Below are 17,518 nucleotides of genomic sequence, written 5' to 3'. Positions count from 1 at the left end.
TCCACACTGCTGACTTGTATGAGTGGAAACTCTTGGTTGTTAGCAGTGACATAGTAGATAGGGGACGTCTCCATTCCCCCTCTGTGTCTCCTGTTAAGAGCTGGAACCACTGGAGTGTGGATTGTGGGTAGTTCTTCAGGCTCCATGACTTCTGAAACATGGAGAATTTTTTTGTCCATTCACAAGCCCACACCCAGCCAAGGACATAGGCCACATTTCAACTTTGTGGGGGGGGGGGGGGGGGCAACAAACAGAAAATGTTTTTTAGGATTTTTTTTTTGGAGGGGACACTGACTGTATCACCCAATACAACAGAATAATATTGGGGGGTAATCTTTGTCCATGCACCCAGCCCAACCCCCTTCTCATGCTTTTCAAGAGCTTGCAATGCACACTGCTGCTTGCGTATGCAGTTCTGTTGTGTTGGCACCGTCTGAACTGATCCTGGATGTGTGCCATGTGTGAGTACGTGAGGGAGTACTTATCAAACAAAGAGATAATAACTTGCTGTAAGGTAAATATTTTTCTTCATATCCAAAACTTTCTATTATACCGGAGGATTCAAGCAGATCTGCTATTATGGGAGAAAGCCTTCCCACAGCTATTTGTCATTTGTAGATGACTTACCGTCAATCTTCTCAGATGGCTTTGAGAAATGTCATTGAAATAGCTTTTCATAGCATAAGCCTACTCATGCCTGAGATAAGCTTTTAATACTTACGCTTGCTGTACTTTTTTAGGTAATGAGGCATTTTCTGTCTTGTGTTAACAACTCAAAACCAATTTTAAGTTGAAGTAGATGTATTAAATAAACATTGTTAACAGGTCTAATTATTGAATAGTCATCTTTAACGGGCATTTGATGTTGATTCTATCCCGTCATGAACATCCCTTGTCTGTGTGCTTGTATGAACACACATGCAAGCTTGCATGTGTCTGTGTGTTTGTGCATCTGTGTGTGTGTGTGTGTGCGTGTGTGTATGTGTATGTGTGTGTGTGCGTGTGTGTGTGTGTGTGTGTGTGCGCATCCTCATTGCGGCGTCATATGGTGTTCACCACAGCGCTGTGAGGACTGTGATTAGATCTCATAAACCCGGCTCAGACAGCCTAGAGGACCAGCAGTCTGGTACAGCCTGCCCAGCTATACCCAGAGGAGCGCAGATTTAACATTCCCCAAAATCATCTTCAGCCGAACGGGGAGCAGAACAGGCTACTGTTGTTCTATAATCTGTGAGGACCATTCATCTCCACATATTGAGCTGGCTTCTGACCTGCTCTCTGTATATGCACCGCGGCGAGCAAACGCAAACAAACACCGCGGACTGTTCTCAGTAATGTACTCTCTTCACTGGCTTTGAGGCCTTTGAGTACTCTTACAGAACCATCTGAGAGGGGAATATAATGGCGGGAATGTTTTAATTTAGTGAAGAAAATGTAACATGGAGAATGGCCTTCAGCTGAGCGCCATAAATGTTTCATAAAGCTCATTTCTTACTTTATATTTCCGGCCTTGTGCACAGACCCCCGGACCCCCGAGGCAATGCGGAATTTAGCAACTTTATTTCCTTACCCCACGTTCCCCCCCCCCTCCCCGGCTCTCTCACACTGAATAAAAAATGGCACCAGCGAAGCGGGTGACACTTTTCCGTGAATTTAGGAAGAGGAAGCAACCTCAGCACGAGCGTCTGTTGTGTTCTGGTGGTGTTGAGGTGGTGGGGGGGGGGGTTTCATTATCACACTTTAAGAACTGATTAACCTCTAAGTGTTCCCCTTTCGCTTAGAGCTGCCTTCACACTGTTCTGTGCAAATGCCAACAGGTGATTGGTGGTGTTTTATTTGTGTACTTTCTGGTAAGTGGTTGTCTTGCATTGTAAATATACTGCCGTACAAAATCCCTGCCATGCTTACAGTTGTGAAGGTAATCAAGCTGCAAACCTATCTGTTCGTACACAGCACATGGTCATGGGTAAGGAGTCAGATTTGTCACCATAAAGTTCAGGTTCAAATCCGAACCGTGACACTCTTCTAAAAGCCATTTACCTGTTGTAAATGTTAGGGGTGCGAGCTTGTATCATTTATTGAAACGTTTTGCCTGTAGTTATCCATTTACAAATTTAGCATCCACATGAGAAAAATAAATTAAAATGTTACATTATTATTTCATTATAAGACATTACATTAAAATGCATTTATTTGTATTGATTCTAATTTACGCACACGCACGCGTGCACACACACACACACACCCACGCAGTAAGACAGACATGAAAAGACCTCAGTAATGTGCCTGTTTGAAAAGTACCGTTTGGATCCGTGCGAGTGAGATCCTCTGCAGGTTGGAGTCATGTGCAGCCAGAGCCAAATCTGTAAAAGTGTGTTTTCACTCTCTGGTCCAAAACCTGTCAAGTGCAATACGGAGTTGAGCTTGATTGGATAAAAAGGGCCGGTGTTGATTCATCTCCCTTTAAAAAACTGGTTTGGAAAATAAAGAAAATCGGTATGAGAAAATGCGGCTTGAGAAAGCTGACACGCGGTTCCTGCATTGCCCATTCTTGTGAGCAAAGAAATGAGAAAATAAGCTTGTTGACGGAATAATTGATATTGACAATCGCTCAATTTAGCGCTTGGACGGCAATTTTATGATGTCCCTGTTCAAAAGGCAATCTCTCTGTGAACTGCATTTTAGAGACAAAGTAGCAAGCCTACCATGTGTAGCCTTCATATAGCATCTTTACCGGACAGCAAACAGGGGTAGCGATGTGTCCTTAAAGGACATGGAAGGCCAGAAGCCATTTCTACTGAAGGTCTTCGCATCCAATTTTTCAGAGTGCTTGGCTAAGTGCTTAGTCACCAAAGTCATACTTTTTAAGGCTTTCAAAACTTACCTGGAATACATGGTGCCCCGATAGCTAGCCTATATAAAATGGTGTACAGTAGGATGTCTCTAATTAAGGGGCCTCCTAATGAATAGTAGTTGTGGTTAATTGCACAGGCTTAAAGTGGTGAAACTTGTTTTAGCTAATTACAGAAATTCACCGTTGCATTCGTTCACATGTCCATCTTGCTGTAACAGACGGAGCAGTACTCACCTTATCTAAGGTTACCTAATGTTTACCCACATCTGGTGTACTCCATTCTGATGGAGTCAATTTATTTTGCAAAGTTTGCAATGAATCCATGCTGGCACAGAAAAAACAATAGACCAACAATTGCATCAAAACATCCCAAATAAACAACAAGGGGGAATCTTCTGTGGGGAAAAAATTGAGCAGCAGACAAATGTCCAATATTTGGCTGATGAGTTTTTGAATGCAAACCTTCCACTTGAGAAAGATGGCGGTCCTATATTACATGCGTTTCTAAATAGACAAGTAAAAATTCCCAGAAAAACAACTAGAGAAGTGTGTGCCTCAGGCTGATGACTCACAAGAATAGATGCTTGCAGACAAGTCAACAGATGGCACAGATAATTGTGTTCTGCGCATTTTATTTGTCCTGGAAGGTAAATCAATTGCGTCCAATTTAAAAGTGTCAGACAGTGTTGGGAGCATCGCTGTCAGTCATCACCTGTGCTTAATTGGCAAGCAATTTATGTAGATTAGCAGGGAGGGGCAATGTGCTAATTGGCTGACAAGACGGCTCTAGCGCCCTATTGCTGAGGGAAGACTGAATTGCAGGTGAGAACTGCCCTTGGTAAACTGGCATCCCTCATTACTTGGAATCTTTGTAAAATATTGGAATGAATTAGCTTGGGCGCGATGTGCAATAAAACAGTTCCTGCTGCTTTTTAAAAGCTGTGGTATCGCTGTGCAAAGACATGCCATTTAATGCAAAGCTTAACACATGCACATTAATGGTGTGTTAATGGTTTTTATGGTGTTTTTTTTAATATTCCCTAGTGTTACTACCATGGTATTACTGGATGTTAGCCCATCCCTGTTGTGCGGCAATGCTGACCTAGCACTGTGACATAGCAGGTCGCTGCTGTGCCGTACCTGTCCGCGGGCCGAGTGAATGTGTGTCTTCAGCGTGGAGATCAGCGATGCAGGGAGCCCGGAGAGATCAGGGTGTGAAAAGGTCACCTGTTGAGTCTGAGCCACCGGGACATTTCTGCCAAAGGCTGCGAACAGAACAAAGCCTGTCTCCTCCAAGTGCCACGAGCTTTCTCTGGCCCATTTTTTATTTCTTTTTTAAAAAAATATTGTCAGGTGCATACTGCTTTTTGTGAGTTATTTCAGACATATTTTACATTCTAGAATAATATATATGTGTGTGTGTGTGTGTGTGTATGTATATATACATATCGTACTATCTTTGTAATCTGAAGGAGGAACTCAAATGTTTACCTTCAGTGAATTTTTGGAAAATGAATCAGTGTAAGTGTATGCAGCTAATGAAATAACTGGGCCAATTAAGCCAGTGTAATTGGCTGGAACAAAAACCTGCACATTTGCCGGCCCTCCGGGAATTAACTTTCACTCCCCTGTTCAGGGTAATTAGGCAAGTGTACTTTTGCTGGTATTAATGTGTAAGACGAATGTATGTTTATACTCCATTAAGGACATCCTCACACAAAATAATCTTTTCGCATCTTGCAGTCTTTTCTGTCGATGGAACGGAAATCTGTATATTGGCTGTATATTATCTGGTGCTTTCACCCGTGGTCCGATTTTGTGGTAGAGGTCAGTATAGTGCCGATTCCTCCCTGTTTTACGGTTGAATTGAGTTTTAATCTCTATATCTCTGTCTCTCTCTGTTATATTTGCAGGATAACTGCAGGTTTCTCAAGGTTTGAACCAGATCTGTGGGAGATTTGAGGAGGACATGTTTGTGCCCGGAAGAAGGAACTGTTTCCGCTGTTAGGAGCAGCACCACTGCCCTCAGATCAGCTCCTACAGCCCAGAAGAGCCTCCGCCCCTGACTGAAGGGAGGTAAGAGCTCCTCAGAAGCCAGCAGCCTTTTCCATCTTATTATTGGTCATAACGCAGAGAGAGGGTGGCTTCCCATGGTTTCCACTCTCATTGTAGGCAGCATGAAGTTTGTGTTACTGTAGCTGTTGTGTTTGCTTTAAAGGGCACACAGTGCCTTGTCGAGGGTCATGTGGTCATGAGACTGTGTTAAGTTCTGGCCACCGAGCCTGTGCTGGACTGTGATTACTGAGCCTGTGCTAGTGTGTGGTCACTGAGCCTGTGCTAGAGTGTGAGCTCCATGCCTGTGCTTATCTATTGTCACTGAGCCTGTTGTTGACTGTGGTCACTGAGCCTGTGCTAGACTGTGGTCACTGCGCCTGTGCTAGACTGTGATCACCGCGCCTGTGCTAGACTGTGGTCACTGCGCCTGTGGTAGACTGTGATCACTGCGTCTGTGCTAGACTGCGATCACTGCACCTGTGCTAGACTGTGGCCACTGCACTTGTGCTAGACTGGTCATTAAGCTTATGCTTGATAAGGATCTGCCACTGCCTTGTGTATCAGACAGTGAAGATCACCTTTCCCTCCCACTCTCTCCCTCCTGCCGTCTCCCTCTCTCTCCTCTCTGTCTCCCACTCACTCTCTCCTCTCCCTCCCTCTTCCTCTGTCTCCCTCTCTCTCTCTCCCTCCTCTCTGTCTCCCTCTCTCTCTCTCCTCTCCCTCCCTCTTCCCATGTCTCCCACTCCCTCTCTCTCCTCTCCTCTCCCTCTCTCTCGAGCTTTCAGTCTCTCCGCGCCCCTGATAAATGGCGAATGGCAGCCCATCCGTCTCTCAGATGAGGCGAGACGTGGGAGCCGTCTGAACAAGGCCGCGCGAATAACGCCGGGGTCGTCTGCTCGGTTAAACATTTGAGTGCGTCTGCCGATAAGCTCGTCCGCTTCGCGCACGTCCACGACGGCGGCGCGGGACTGCGTAGGCCGAGAGCGTCAGTGGCCCCCGCTTTCTTCCGCGTCGTCCACTTGCGTCGCTGCGCTCGTGGGCGGATGGCGGTTGGCTGTCGAAAATGCTTGTGCAGTGTCGTTTCTAAAGCATTCGAAAGGCAATGCTGAAGAGGTCTGTTGTATGTAAGCACGGCATACGGTCAGCCTGACTTTGCATATGGTGACTCACTGTCTCTCGCTATTATTGTAATGTGGGGAAAATAAAGCTCAGAGGCTATTGCTGCTCCCAAGGAAGAACATTTTGAAGGTAAGAAAGCCGTTGGTTGCTGACCTCCCACCTAGAAATTGACGCAAGCCCCTTCTGAGAGATATTAATGATATGAACCAGTGGGCCGTGCTTTTTATTGGTTTATTTTTCGGTTATGTTCAGTGAGTCTGTCTCTATCTAGACCGATCTGGCAGAATCCCAGGGACTCCCGACGGTACAGATCCTGGCAAATTAAATCTCTTCACCGGAAGCACCAGACCTACTTTTCTGGTGCCAGCGAAAAATCAATTTTAAACAAATTTACACCTGTGCCCCTCTGTTCATAGAATTTAAGCTTTAAGTGGTCTTGCTGGTCTACCTTATTAATCCCTTTTAAAATTTTAAAGCCATTACTCAAATCCTTACATCAGCCTCCTTTTTCTAAGAGCCTAAAGAGATTAGGGCTGGGCTGGATTCAATTAAACCCACAAAATCACCGTCAGGAAATGTGCTCATAAAGAATAAATAAAACACTCAATGCTGTATTAAAACAAAGGTGAATAGATGACTATGAAATAAATGCAGTATGGTGCTAGATTAGTCTTCCCCCAACCCCCAATTATTTATGTGGTTATTAAAATTAATTAATTAAGTTTACCGAATGCCTCTTTCCCTAAGATGATAATACTTGGAGTAAACCCAATGTTGGTGTCTGAGTGAGGGCTGAGTCCGTTTCTGGTTTTCAGCCAACTTCAGGCTTTAATTACTGACTCATCCCTAACATTTACACTATCTGACATTTTAGCTGCGAGGGAGGTGTGTTGCTCCTTATGGGATACGTCTAATTTGATTATCTGTAAAGTCTGGCTTGTGTCACATAAACCTGCTAATTGCAAAAATAGATTCAAGACTAGGGCTGCACCCTAGTATTGAGTGGTGTATCCATATAGACCAAGAGTGGTTAAAAAGGAGCATTGGGATCATCCAGATGCAAACAGTATGGCCAGTGTGATCGGTCGATAAGATGACAAGACGTACTACGTAAAATTATTTTGATGTTGATTCTGTAAATGAAAATGTCATGTTCAAAAAGTAGCTTACTCATAGTAATGATTATTATTTTCAATGTATCTTTTACGTCAAGTAAACTCATGAGCAATGCTGTACTGACTCGGAAGCTCTCTGCTTAATAATTAAAATAAACAAATAGAAATATTTTGTTTTGCATTTGCATGGCAATGTAAAGCCTCCGCACAGTGTGGTTATTTGACATTGGCCCTAAATCTCCATATCGCACATCACTATTCAAGATGCTGCTCTAGTTTTGTTGCCCTGTTCTGTGCTTTTTCTTCGAGCTTCAGCAGCATTTTTCATAATGAACGGCTGAGAGGTGTTAAATTAAGCAAGGAAACGCAACGGTGGGGCTGAGCGTTAATCAGCTATGGTGGCACGTGATGGGGAGGTAGAGAGATGCTTTTTCTTAGTGGTCAAACGACGACTGAAGACCCCCCTCTTCAGGCTACACCTCTCTCCATCCCTCCCTTCCCCCCTGTAAATGACTAAACTTAGTTGTAATAGCACTATTTAAATGTTACTTAGTTGATGGCCTGTTAATGACTACTTGTGATTTTTATTTATTTTTATTTTCTCATGATTGCGTATATTGCCTGTCTCGTTGTTGGTTAATCAGTTTAACCATCAGGGCCAAGTTGAACTATTGCGTTGTTCCCTGTACTTGACTGTGACTTTCTCTAGGGGTTTCGTCATACTTGTTCCTGGTTATGGTTATACACTTTGTTGTACGTCGCTCTGGATAAGAGCGTCTGCCAAATGCCTGTAATGTAATGTAATGAAGGGTGGCACGGGGTCCTAAAGGAGTGTGTGCATTGTAGTAGTCTGAAAGCAGCAGTAGGCCAGCCAGGGACTGCCCTGCATGGGACCTGTTCGGGTGAAGCCACACATCCTCCGACAAGAAGTGACTTTGTTATAAGCGCTCGCTCACTGCGGAGACCCGGGTTCAATCCCCGGCAGCGGTACGTCCGGCTTGGTCAGACGTTCCTACGAACACAATTGGCAGTGTTCGCGGGTGGGAAGCCGGTGAGGGTATGAGTCCTGATCGTTGCATTAGCAACTCCTACTGGTTGTTCAGGGTGCCTGTTCAGCAGGGAGGGGATCTGGGGGAGATAGCGTGAACCTCTGCACGCGTTACGCTCTCCCAGTGAAACTCCTCGCTGTCAGGTGAAAAGAAGCGGCTGGCGACTGTATCGGAGGAGGCATGTGGTAGTCTACACCCTCCCCAGACAAACAGAGAATAGCACATCGAGCAGGACTGTGATTCACACGCAGAATTGGTATAACGACTAAATCGGGAAGAAAATGGGAGAAAAATGGCAAAAGAAAAGAAGCGACTTTGTAATCGCCTCCATTCAATTCATTGGGAATTTTTGTGTCCGCAAGGCATGCTGGGATAGCTGGCAATGTGAGGCAAGTGGGCGGAGCGACCGGAAGATATACATTTAAGGAGGACTGTTTTAAAAATGGAAAACATGCCCACTAGTGGCCGATTGTGGGAGGCAAGAACGATGACAGGTGATCTTGTTGGAGGATGTGTGGCTTTGCCCTTAGTCACTGTTGCTGAGCACTCCGCTCAGTTGACTTTTTTTAAACGTCCACTGCTCAGGTTCATCTGGACACCTGTTATACGGTGGAAAGCACAGGAGGGGGGGAAGAAATTAGGGGAAATATGTTACATTAGGTTTCATACTTGGTTTATAAACAGATCCAGCTGGAGGGGTGGGGTCCTTACAAGTGAAAAAATGCTCAGCTGAGATGTTATGTGGAAGAATGATGGGATTGTTCCAGAAAGGTTTTTGGAGAGTTGACAGAGCCATAAAACAGGCTTAAGTGAATGAAGACTTGAGCAACAGAACCAAAGGGTGCAGTAAAATGTTTAGAGATTTTTTTCACAGGCCGGCATTTCGCTGTCTTTGCACACTCCTGATTTTAGCGCCGTACAGAGCGGGGAAAAGGGAGGCTGCATGTGACTGGGTTAAGGGTGCCGTTCCCTGACATGCTCGTTAGACAGTTGTGATCCCTCCCGAAAATGCCCGCCGCAAATTGGCTCCAGGCTGCTAAAAGCGTCGTTCTGAAGTCTCCGGAGCGCTCTGAAGGCGAACGCAGACGCGGTTATTAGAGAGAAATAAAAACGTGCGGATGACAGAGGGAGCCGAAACGGGACCCGAGTGGCCTATCCCGTGCAGAAGATGAGCATCCGCAGTGCTGTCAGGACGCGGCCAGTATGGGCTCCTAGGGACCGGGACGGTAGCTGTTACCCGCAGTCAAATTTTAGGAACGATATTAAGTTTGGTTGTTGGATTTGGCGTGTGTGCAAGTGTGCGTGTGACTATGTGTGCAAGCGAAACGCAACATGACTCAGCAGAATTGCTGTCATTACACCAGTGCGCATTGCGAGACTATTCTAGGTCTATAAACCCATATGGATGCTCATTCCCCTGTTTTAGGTACAGAAGTCCTTCTGTAACAGAATAAAAGTGTTTAGATGGGAGGTTGCTGCAGAGACAATCAAGTTGACACAGCTCTGTACGTGTGTGTGTGTGTGTGTGTTTTCAGACATTAAATAGTATGTTCAATATGCCGTGGTTAATTTGGTTGCTGTTGATGAGTACAACAGATACCGGGCATAGTGATGGTTTTCATCCGCTGCCTTTGTTGTGATAACAACATGGATGACTGCACCCACAGCTCACAGAAACTGCCAGTTTCAGACGGCAAATTGTCACTAAGACTTGACAGATTGTTAAAGAGGGTGACAATGGAGAGGGGACTCGCTAAACGTCGGCTCCTTCTTCTGTGCATTACGTCTTAATCCCTTAGGCCGTGTCGTGACGCAGAGAAACTTCCCATCTTACAGGTTCACAAACGCAACAAAATCTTGGCTAAATATGTTGGCCTTGAAACTGGGTGTTTTGAGCATGTATCCTCCAGGAAGTGACCTGAGGTGTCATATATCCTCCAGGAAGTGACAAGTTGTTGTGTAGCATGGCACAGCAATGCAGGGATGTTGGAGCCATTATGGGGGACAGGTTTGTTTGGCCTTCTGTTGCTGGCCAACCTGTTTCTAGTAAGACCTGAACCGACTCAAACCACTTCATCTGGAGCAGAGATGAGCAGCGAGGACTGAATCCGTTTCTGGTTTTCATGCCAGCTTCAGGCTTTGATTACTGAATCATCCCTAACATTTACGCCATCTGACATTTTTGTTACCTTTCTTGATGAGCGTATGAATGACAGCCAAATACTGTTCTTGTCCCCATTGGAAACGTTAGCTGTGGTCTGATCTACGAGTGAACCAGTGTTTGTGTATACCGCCAATTAGCTCATTTAGCCGGGGTAATTGGTGGAAACAGAAACCTGCACACGCACCGGCCTTCCGGGACCGGAATTACCCACCCCTGATCTGGGGAGTACTTGTGCCGCCCCTTCCCGCTCACTCTGTCTTTGATGACTTTTCTGTGGCAGAAATGCGCGAGCTCTTGGGTGGACTTCCTGCCTCTTCTTGCTGCCCTCAACCCAGAGACTTCTGGGAGGAGGGCTAGGCTGCTCTACCCCTATAATATGATACATGGCTGTAGTCCCAGTTCATATTGCATTGTTTACGTGTTTTGTGGAAGCCCTTGTGCAGTGCAGTAAAACACGGCTAACATTCTCACACAATTTTCCATTTGCAATGAGTCGCTTGGCCTGTCTCCCAGTTCAGGATAAACTTGTATCCAAGCACCTGGCTGCCAGGTGAGCTTTGAAACAGCTGATCAACCCCCCCCTGAAATATTCCCAAATTTACTGATTCCACCTTGGCAGCCATGGGATGTTTTTAAATGGGTGAGATGTTAGACTGAGGTCCTGACCCGTGCTCAGTCATAAAAGATCCATGGCTATTATCACAGAGTGAGGGGGCGGGGTCCCTTGGTGTTGTGGTCAAATTACACTTTATATAAATCCCAAATTTTAATCCGAACATTTTGTAATGCCCCAGGGTAATTGGCTAAATAACAAAAACCCATTCCTATCCATGTGAGTTGGGACGCATTTAAAAAAGTCACAAAACATTTCCCAGATGGTATTCTGGGAGGTTCAGTCCAAGAGTTTTCAACAAGAACCAGCAGTTAACCCCGTACTGTATAGCAAAACAGACTTTGGTCAATTTGTATGAAAGAGAATTCATAGCACGTGGACTGTAATTCAATGAAGCGTCTGAACACGGGCTAATTGTATCCGCCAGGTCCTCCGGGGCTTTGCTTTGGTTCACTTTAGGAGTAGCGTGCAGTTGAAGCAGGCCACGTTCTTCAACTGCCGTATTGAAGAACACTTGTTTCTCGTTATCTTGCTTACCTAAAGGCCGTTAGATGTCGGGTAGGCAAGAGGATACACGCGTTTTAAGCTAAAATGACCTTTATTAGATAATTACGTTGAAAAGGAAAGATTAATTACATGTCATTATTAGCTGTTCATGCTATGAATATTTAATGTTTTGACTGAGCATTAGGCCTACATAGTTCTTAGAAATGGAATACGGTGTGTGCGGGGTATTTAAATAACATTTGAAAGTCAAAGTAGTTTTTACAAATGGAGTACGCTGTATATTGTGTATTTAAATAGCAATTGAAAAGGAATGAGTTCGTTTTTATCACTGCATTCGGGTTATTTGGGGTTACTCCTACATCCGTTATGCTTATGAGGGGGTTGCGCTGTGCGGACTATTATATGGATAGAATAGCCCTGCCCTCCCCTCCCAGAATTCTCTGAGTTGAGGGCAGCAACGTATGTATCTCTTTAAGTGGAGCAAAGTTTTCTTTCTCACAAATGTGCTTTAGTTTATTAAACACATCCTCCGGGCACCTACCAGTCCCAAACACACATTTCCTCTCCCTGTCTCCCGGTTTCATCCTGTGTGGGTTGTGCTGTTTCTGCTGTACGCACAAGGTTTGTGGGTCTAGTGGAATTATGACTGTATAAATATTTCACCTCCTTCTGCAGAACAAACCTCACTCGCCTTTGTTTTCCTTCCGAAATATTAAGAAAGGGTACGATACTTGTCCCCCGACCCCGTGGCTTTCAAGTGGAATTTTTCCACTTGGCAGCCCCCCCCCCATCCTGCTGTCTGTCTGGCGGAGCGGAATGAGTCTCGCTCTCGATGCTTTGCTGAATTAAGGAATTCTCTGTCGGATTTCTGAAAGCTGAGCAGAATAATCCTCCTCCTCCCCTGCCCACATTGCGCCCATATTCACGAGTGGAGTCAGAAACGAACGAGACGGCCCTCTCCCTCCTTCCCTCCCTCTCTCTCCTTCCCTCCTTCTCTCTTCCCTCCTGTGCCGTCTCTCTTCATCGCTGTCTTTCTCTCTCTCTCTCTGTCACCCTCTCTTCCCTCTCCCTCTCACTCTCCCCCTCTCTCCTCGCTGTGTGGCTCTACTCCATTCCACAGCCCGCTTTTGTCTTGTTTTTACTAAGAACTGGATCTGAAAGGAAAATTAAAAGCTCTGTTTTCTCTCGGCCAAAAGCCTGAGGCTTGGTCTCCTTGGGTGTTCCCAGAAACACCCCGAGTCGCACACTTAACTGAGTGGACTTGGCGGTTGCGGGTTCGACTTCCCAGTAGAGTGCTGTGGTTGTGTGCTTGGGTACAGTAGTGATTCAGTAAAATATCCAGCTTTAATAAATGCATAAAAATTTTAAATATAAGGTATGTACTTGCCATATTATTATTATTTTAAAAGATTATTCTTTTTGTTTGTCTTAAACATTTAGAAAAAGAATGTAATTGAAATAATACCTTAAGCGGTTCTGCTGCAGTAAAATAGGCTTTAGGCACAAAAAAATACTCCAGTAAAGAGTACTCTAGAAAATGCAAGGACAAATCGGCTTGTAATAAATTAGAGAAAATCACGCGCGATTATTATTAGCTTAAATATAAGCATTATTATGAAAGCATATTACTGAACATGACAGTGAGGAATAATTGTATTGTTATGTTAACATTATCGTTACATAGAGCAAAAACAGCAATTTTGCACTCCTTGGTTACCTCACCTGGGCCTGTGGTTAGTAGGAATCCCTTTCCTTAAACTGCTGTTTACAGTCTTTAAATGAAGCTTCAGTGTATTCGCTGCAGCCTGCCCTGGAATGATCCTCCCCCCCCACGGTGATATACAGGGCCTTTAAGGAGAGCCTGTAGAGCGCCCTGCAGAATCATTCTAACGGTAGCATTCCATTGGCCTAGCAGACATCTCCATCCCCCCCTGTCCTGAGGGACCGCTGTCCTACAAACAGCCTCATTTTCTGCATCTATGTGCTGAACACAGAAGAGCCTCTATCTGAACTACCTGGGTTACATCTGTTGTTTTTTTGCTCTAAATGGATTCGAGGGAGCTGGGGGTGGGACCACGCCCGTTGTAGCTTTCAGGCCTTGGCTCTGAACTTGAATGACTTCAGTGTAAAAAAAAAAAAAACTTGTACTTGCTGACAAAGGCTGGTCTAAGCTGAAAAGCATGTATGATCTCAGCGTGGTTCTCATGTGGACATGCTATTTTACTGGAAAGTTTTTCATTTTGCTTCTGAAAACTGCCCTGTTTTTTCCTTTGTTTTGGCATAAATCCAGCTATCTAACAATGATGAAAAAGTGCCTGATTTATCTTACATTGGAAATGGCTACATACTAATCAAGCATAGAGGCTGCAGAACTGATCTTGTCTCCACAAGGTTGTGGGTTCTATTCCCAGCTGAGCAACTGTCATTGAGCAACGTACCTAACCAGAACCGCTTAAGCAAAATTTGGAGCCTTAAAACCGTCCAAGAATGAAACTACTCAGGAACTCTGCTGGTCGTTGCTGCTAAAAGCATCAGATAAAGTTGTCTTTGTTATCGGAGATGTGTCATTGCTTTAAGGTCAGCAGTGACGCACAATGGTATATTCCCGGATTGCATGTGAAGAACTTTAGCTGTGTACGTCACTCTGGACTCAATCAGAAATTTTTGATAGTTGTCAACTGCAGTTTCAGGAAGCTCGTGTATTGACACCAGAATAATTGGTTGGAACAAAAACCAGTGCATACCCCAGCCCTCCAGGAAAAGAGTTGTGCACCTCTAGTCTAGCTGTAATGAGTGATCAAACTGGTTTAGCTGACCCTCCTGGTCTTGATATTATGCCTTAACCTGATGTCTGGAATTGTCGAAACAACTGTACTTGAAATATTACAACAGTGCATTTGGTCAGAGAAAAATAGCCGTTTGATACAAACCGTTAATATAATAATGCGAACGTTGGAATTTTATTTTCCTGAATGCAAAAACAGGTTTTCCTACATTGAGGTATTTTTGTCAAATCACAGTCGATAGATTGTACTTTGTGATGTTAATCTCTTATGCCAGTGGAACGGCCGAATCACCGGCCTTCTGGGAACCGTTTTGCAGGCAGCTTTGGCCTCGGTTCAGAAGAATATTCTCAGAACGTGCGCAAAACTTCCTGCGTCCATTTTCTTTGTCTTGGATGGAACTGCAACTCAGTTGCCGCGGCATGTTTGCTTCGAAAACGAAGTCTGGTTGTCAACCGAAACCCCAAAAATTGTTCTGTCTGAATAACGAGGGTATGAAAAAAAACTGTCTGCCGCCTTATTCCGTCATCGCCTCTCCGTCTCAGGGCTGGGAGGAGGAGGAGCTGACAGGGCTCTGTTATATGTATTGCGTCCGCGCGCATGTGTGTGTACGCGTGCGTGCATGTAGGCCTACCATTTTTTACAGTCTCTGGCATGTACGCGGTTTTGTGTGCGTGTGAATCATCTTGTGTCCTTCCTGCTACTTGTAATAGCCTTGCCGTTTGTCCGGGGGAAATGTAATTGCCGATTTCCAGGCGTGTGCCCAGATGACACCCGACGGCCCGTTTGGGGGTTCGTGAAGCCTTGCGTCCCAGAGCTCCGGCGCTGGGCTCTGGGCTGCTGAGGCAGTCGGGCCGTCTCCAGGAGCTGCGTCATGGCAGATGCGCTGGCAGGAGTTATTCACACGCGCAGCGTAAATGTACCGCGTTCCAGAAGCCAGATGGCTGTCGTTCCCGCCATGGGCCGCATGCCTCGGTGGCGGTCGTGGCCCTTTCGCTGGCTTTCAGGAAGCCGCGCGCGGTCCGGGCGCCATGTCGCGTGAAGGTGAAGCCGCGGCGCGTCTGAAATGTCAGGCCGCCATTAGGTGGGGTTGCAAGATTCAGAATTCAAAACCAGACAACGTGCACAGCTGGAAACCTAATGGCGAACAGGGTGGGAGCGATGGTGGAGCGGACTGGGGAGGGTGGTTGAGATAACAATTAATTTCAAAGTAACGATCATTTTTTCAATCAGTTACTCAGATCGGACATTATATTGTCCAGTTGGGACCACTAACTGGACCTGTACAAATAATTGGAAAACCATACATTCCATTCCAAGACCGGGCATCTGGAAACCCTACCTTTCGGTTCACTGTGGCATATGCCACTGTGTGTTCCCCCATGATCCGCACTGGATGCCTTCTTCCCTTTTTTGTCATTGGCCTGAGAACAGACCACTCTGCCAGTCGAGGATCGTCGCTTTTCAATGACTAAAATGAGCCACGACTGCATGAGATGGAAATTGTGGCCAGTAAAAGCACAGAATTAAAGGGATGGTTCGTTTTCTGGAGTTGATATTATTAAATGTTTGTTGTATGTTTTTGATTGGCCCTGATGGGTTTTTTTTTTTGTCAGCGATGAAGGACGTTTTATTTATTTACAGAAGTTTCTGATGAGTTGCTGGTTTACAGCATGGAGGCATTAGCGAGTTTGTGGCTTAAAGCAGAAAAATGCACTTAATGCAGCAGCTTGCTCTGTAGTGCTATGCCTCCAGAGACCATACACATGAGAAGATTGATTTAATAATGTTTATTCAAAGTTATGAACATATAAAATCAGATTTTTTATATGGAGCATTCTCGGTTCGTAAGTGGCCCGGGTGATATGGTATAGATGGAGCTACCCGGGGGTCTGCCACGCTGCCTGTGTTACTTCATGCCTATCGTTTACCAAGCTACTTACAGATGGAAATTGGACCTACGGTTCATGGCAGTTATTTCTTGTCAAACTGTATTTTTTCGAACCCAAATTTACGGACGAGGCGTCGTAACGGACAGAGGCTGAGAGGCCTCTGAGAGGGAAGGTAAATTGCCGAGCTGACATTCCCCTCTTGAGGACAACTGGCCACATTTTCAATAGATCTGGGGTGTCTGAGGGTAGCTAGCGAAAGTGATATGAAGACCATTTTGCCATTTTTCCCCCTCCCCTGCAAAATGGAATTGCACAGACCATTTTCAGTCCTGTCGATTTGCTTTTCGCTTTGAGGTATTTTTTCCCTCACGCAGTAATTTGCCTCTCTCTCCCCATGTCGTTCTGGTGATATAGGGAGGCACTTCTTTCCTTGAGCACGGCCATCTCAGGAAATGCGTGCGTCAGGAAATGGTTTCGACCAAATGATTGCTTTTGAAAAATAATCAGGTAACAGCGTATCCATGCGTACAACATCTGGAGGCATAGCATCACTGTACAAGGTGCACTGGAGTTTTTTTGTTTTGTCTTAAAAACAAACCCATGATTGCCCCTTCCAGTGAACACTGGGGGGGGGGTGGGTGGGTGGGTTTACTTGGGACACAAAGTAGCGTGTAATCCCCTGTGATTGCACTACCCCTCCAGGAGTGAGGGGTTTTGTGAAGCTGTAGTGCCAGGGACACAATCCGCAGTCTCGAATCGGAGGCACGACGGTGAGAAATAGCAGGGGTTCCAGAAGAACAGCGCTCTGTGAGGCTTTTGCTGGGGTCACAAAGGAAATGGAATCGGGCGGTCTCACCGCTCTGGGTCGCTGTCCTGAAGTCTGTCCCGTCTCTATCTCTCCGTCTTCCTCTCCGTCGCCCTCTTCCTGAGGCGAGCCTGATGACACCTCCAAGTGTCTGCGGAACGTTCCGGTTTAAAAGCAGCCTGGCGTTCTCATCCGGGGAAACCACATGACCCAACAGCCCCGGAAAAGCGGAGATTAACGGGCCGGGAAGTGCGCCTGGCTTCAGCGACCGTTTAATATCCTGTCTGGTCCAGTGCTCACTTAACTAGCCCTGCAGATGGTTAATTCCTTGTTGCATGCTCCAATATCCAGGAAATGGTCCCATACACACTGTGACACGGTCACTGAACTGGGCTGTCCTCTTGAAACTTGACACAGGGATTTTTACAGGAAAACAGTCACGCTGTGATGTAATGGGATGAACAGCAGGTACATAAACATTTTTGATTGTACGTGGGGGATTTTAGGCAGACTTTCCCTTAATCCGATTGGTCCATGGGCACTCAAACCGTCTGGGTGTATC

At 45.6% G+C, this 17,518-nt stretch overlaps 1 protein-coding gene across 2 annotated transcripts in view; it reads left to right on the top strand.

Moving 5' to 3' along the window:
• LOC135263612 (bifunctional heparan sulfate N-deacetylase/N-sulfotransferase 1-like) overlaps window positions 1-17,518 on the top strand; it is an 85,415-nt gene that overhangs the window by 17,657 nt on the left and 50,240 nt on the right. For both annotated transcript variants that reach the window (XM_064351862.1, XM_064351861.1), the window contains exon 2: window positions 4,768-4,930. The gene's annotated coding sequence lies outside the window, so the exon portion shown is untranslated. The remainder of the gene's footprint in view (window positions 1-4,767; window positions 4,931-17,518) is intronic.

Source organism: Anguilla rostrata, chromosome 9 (assembly GCF_018555375.3).
Source record: "Anguilla rostrata isolate EN2019 chromosome 9, ASM1855537v3, whole genome shotgun sequence".
Classification (NCBI taxonomy): domain Eukaryota; kingdom Metazoa; phylum Chordata; class Actinopteri; order Anguilliformes; family Anguillidae; genus Anguilla; species Anguilla rostrata.
The sequence above is the reverse complement of the archived record's forward strand: the minus strand, read 5'-3'. Positions and strand labels throughout refer to the sequence as shown.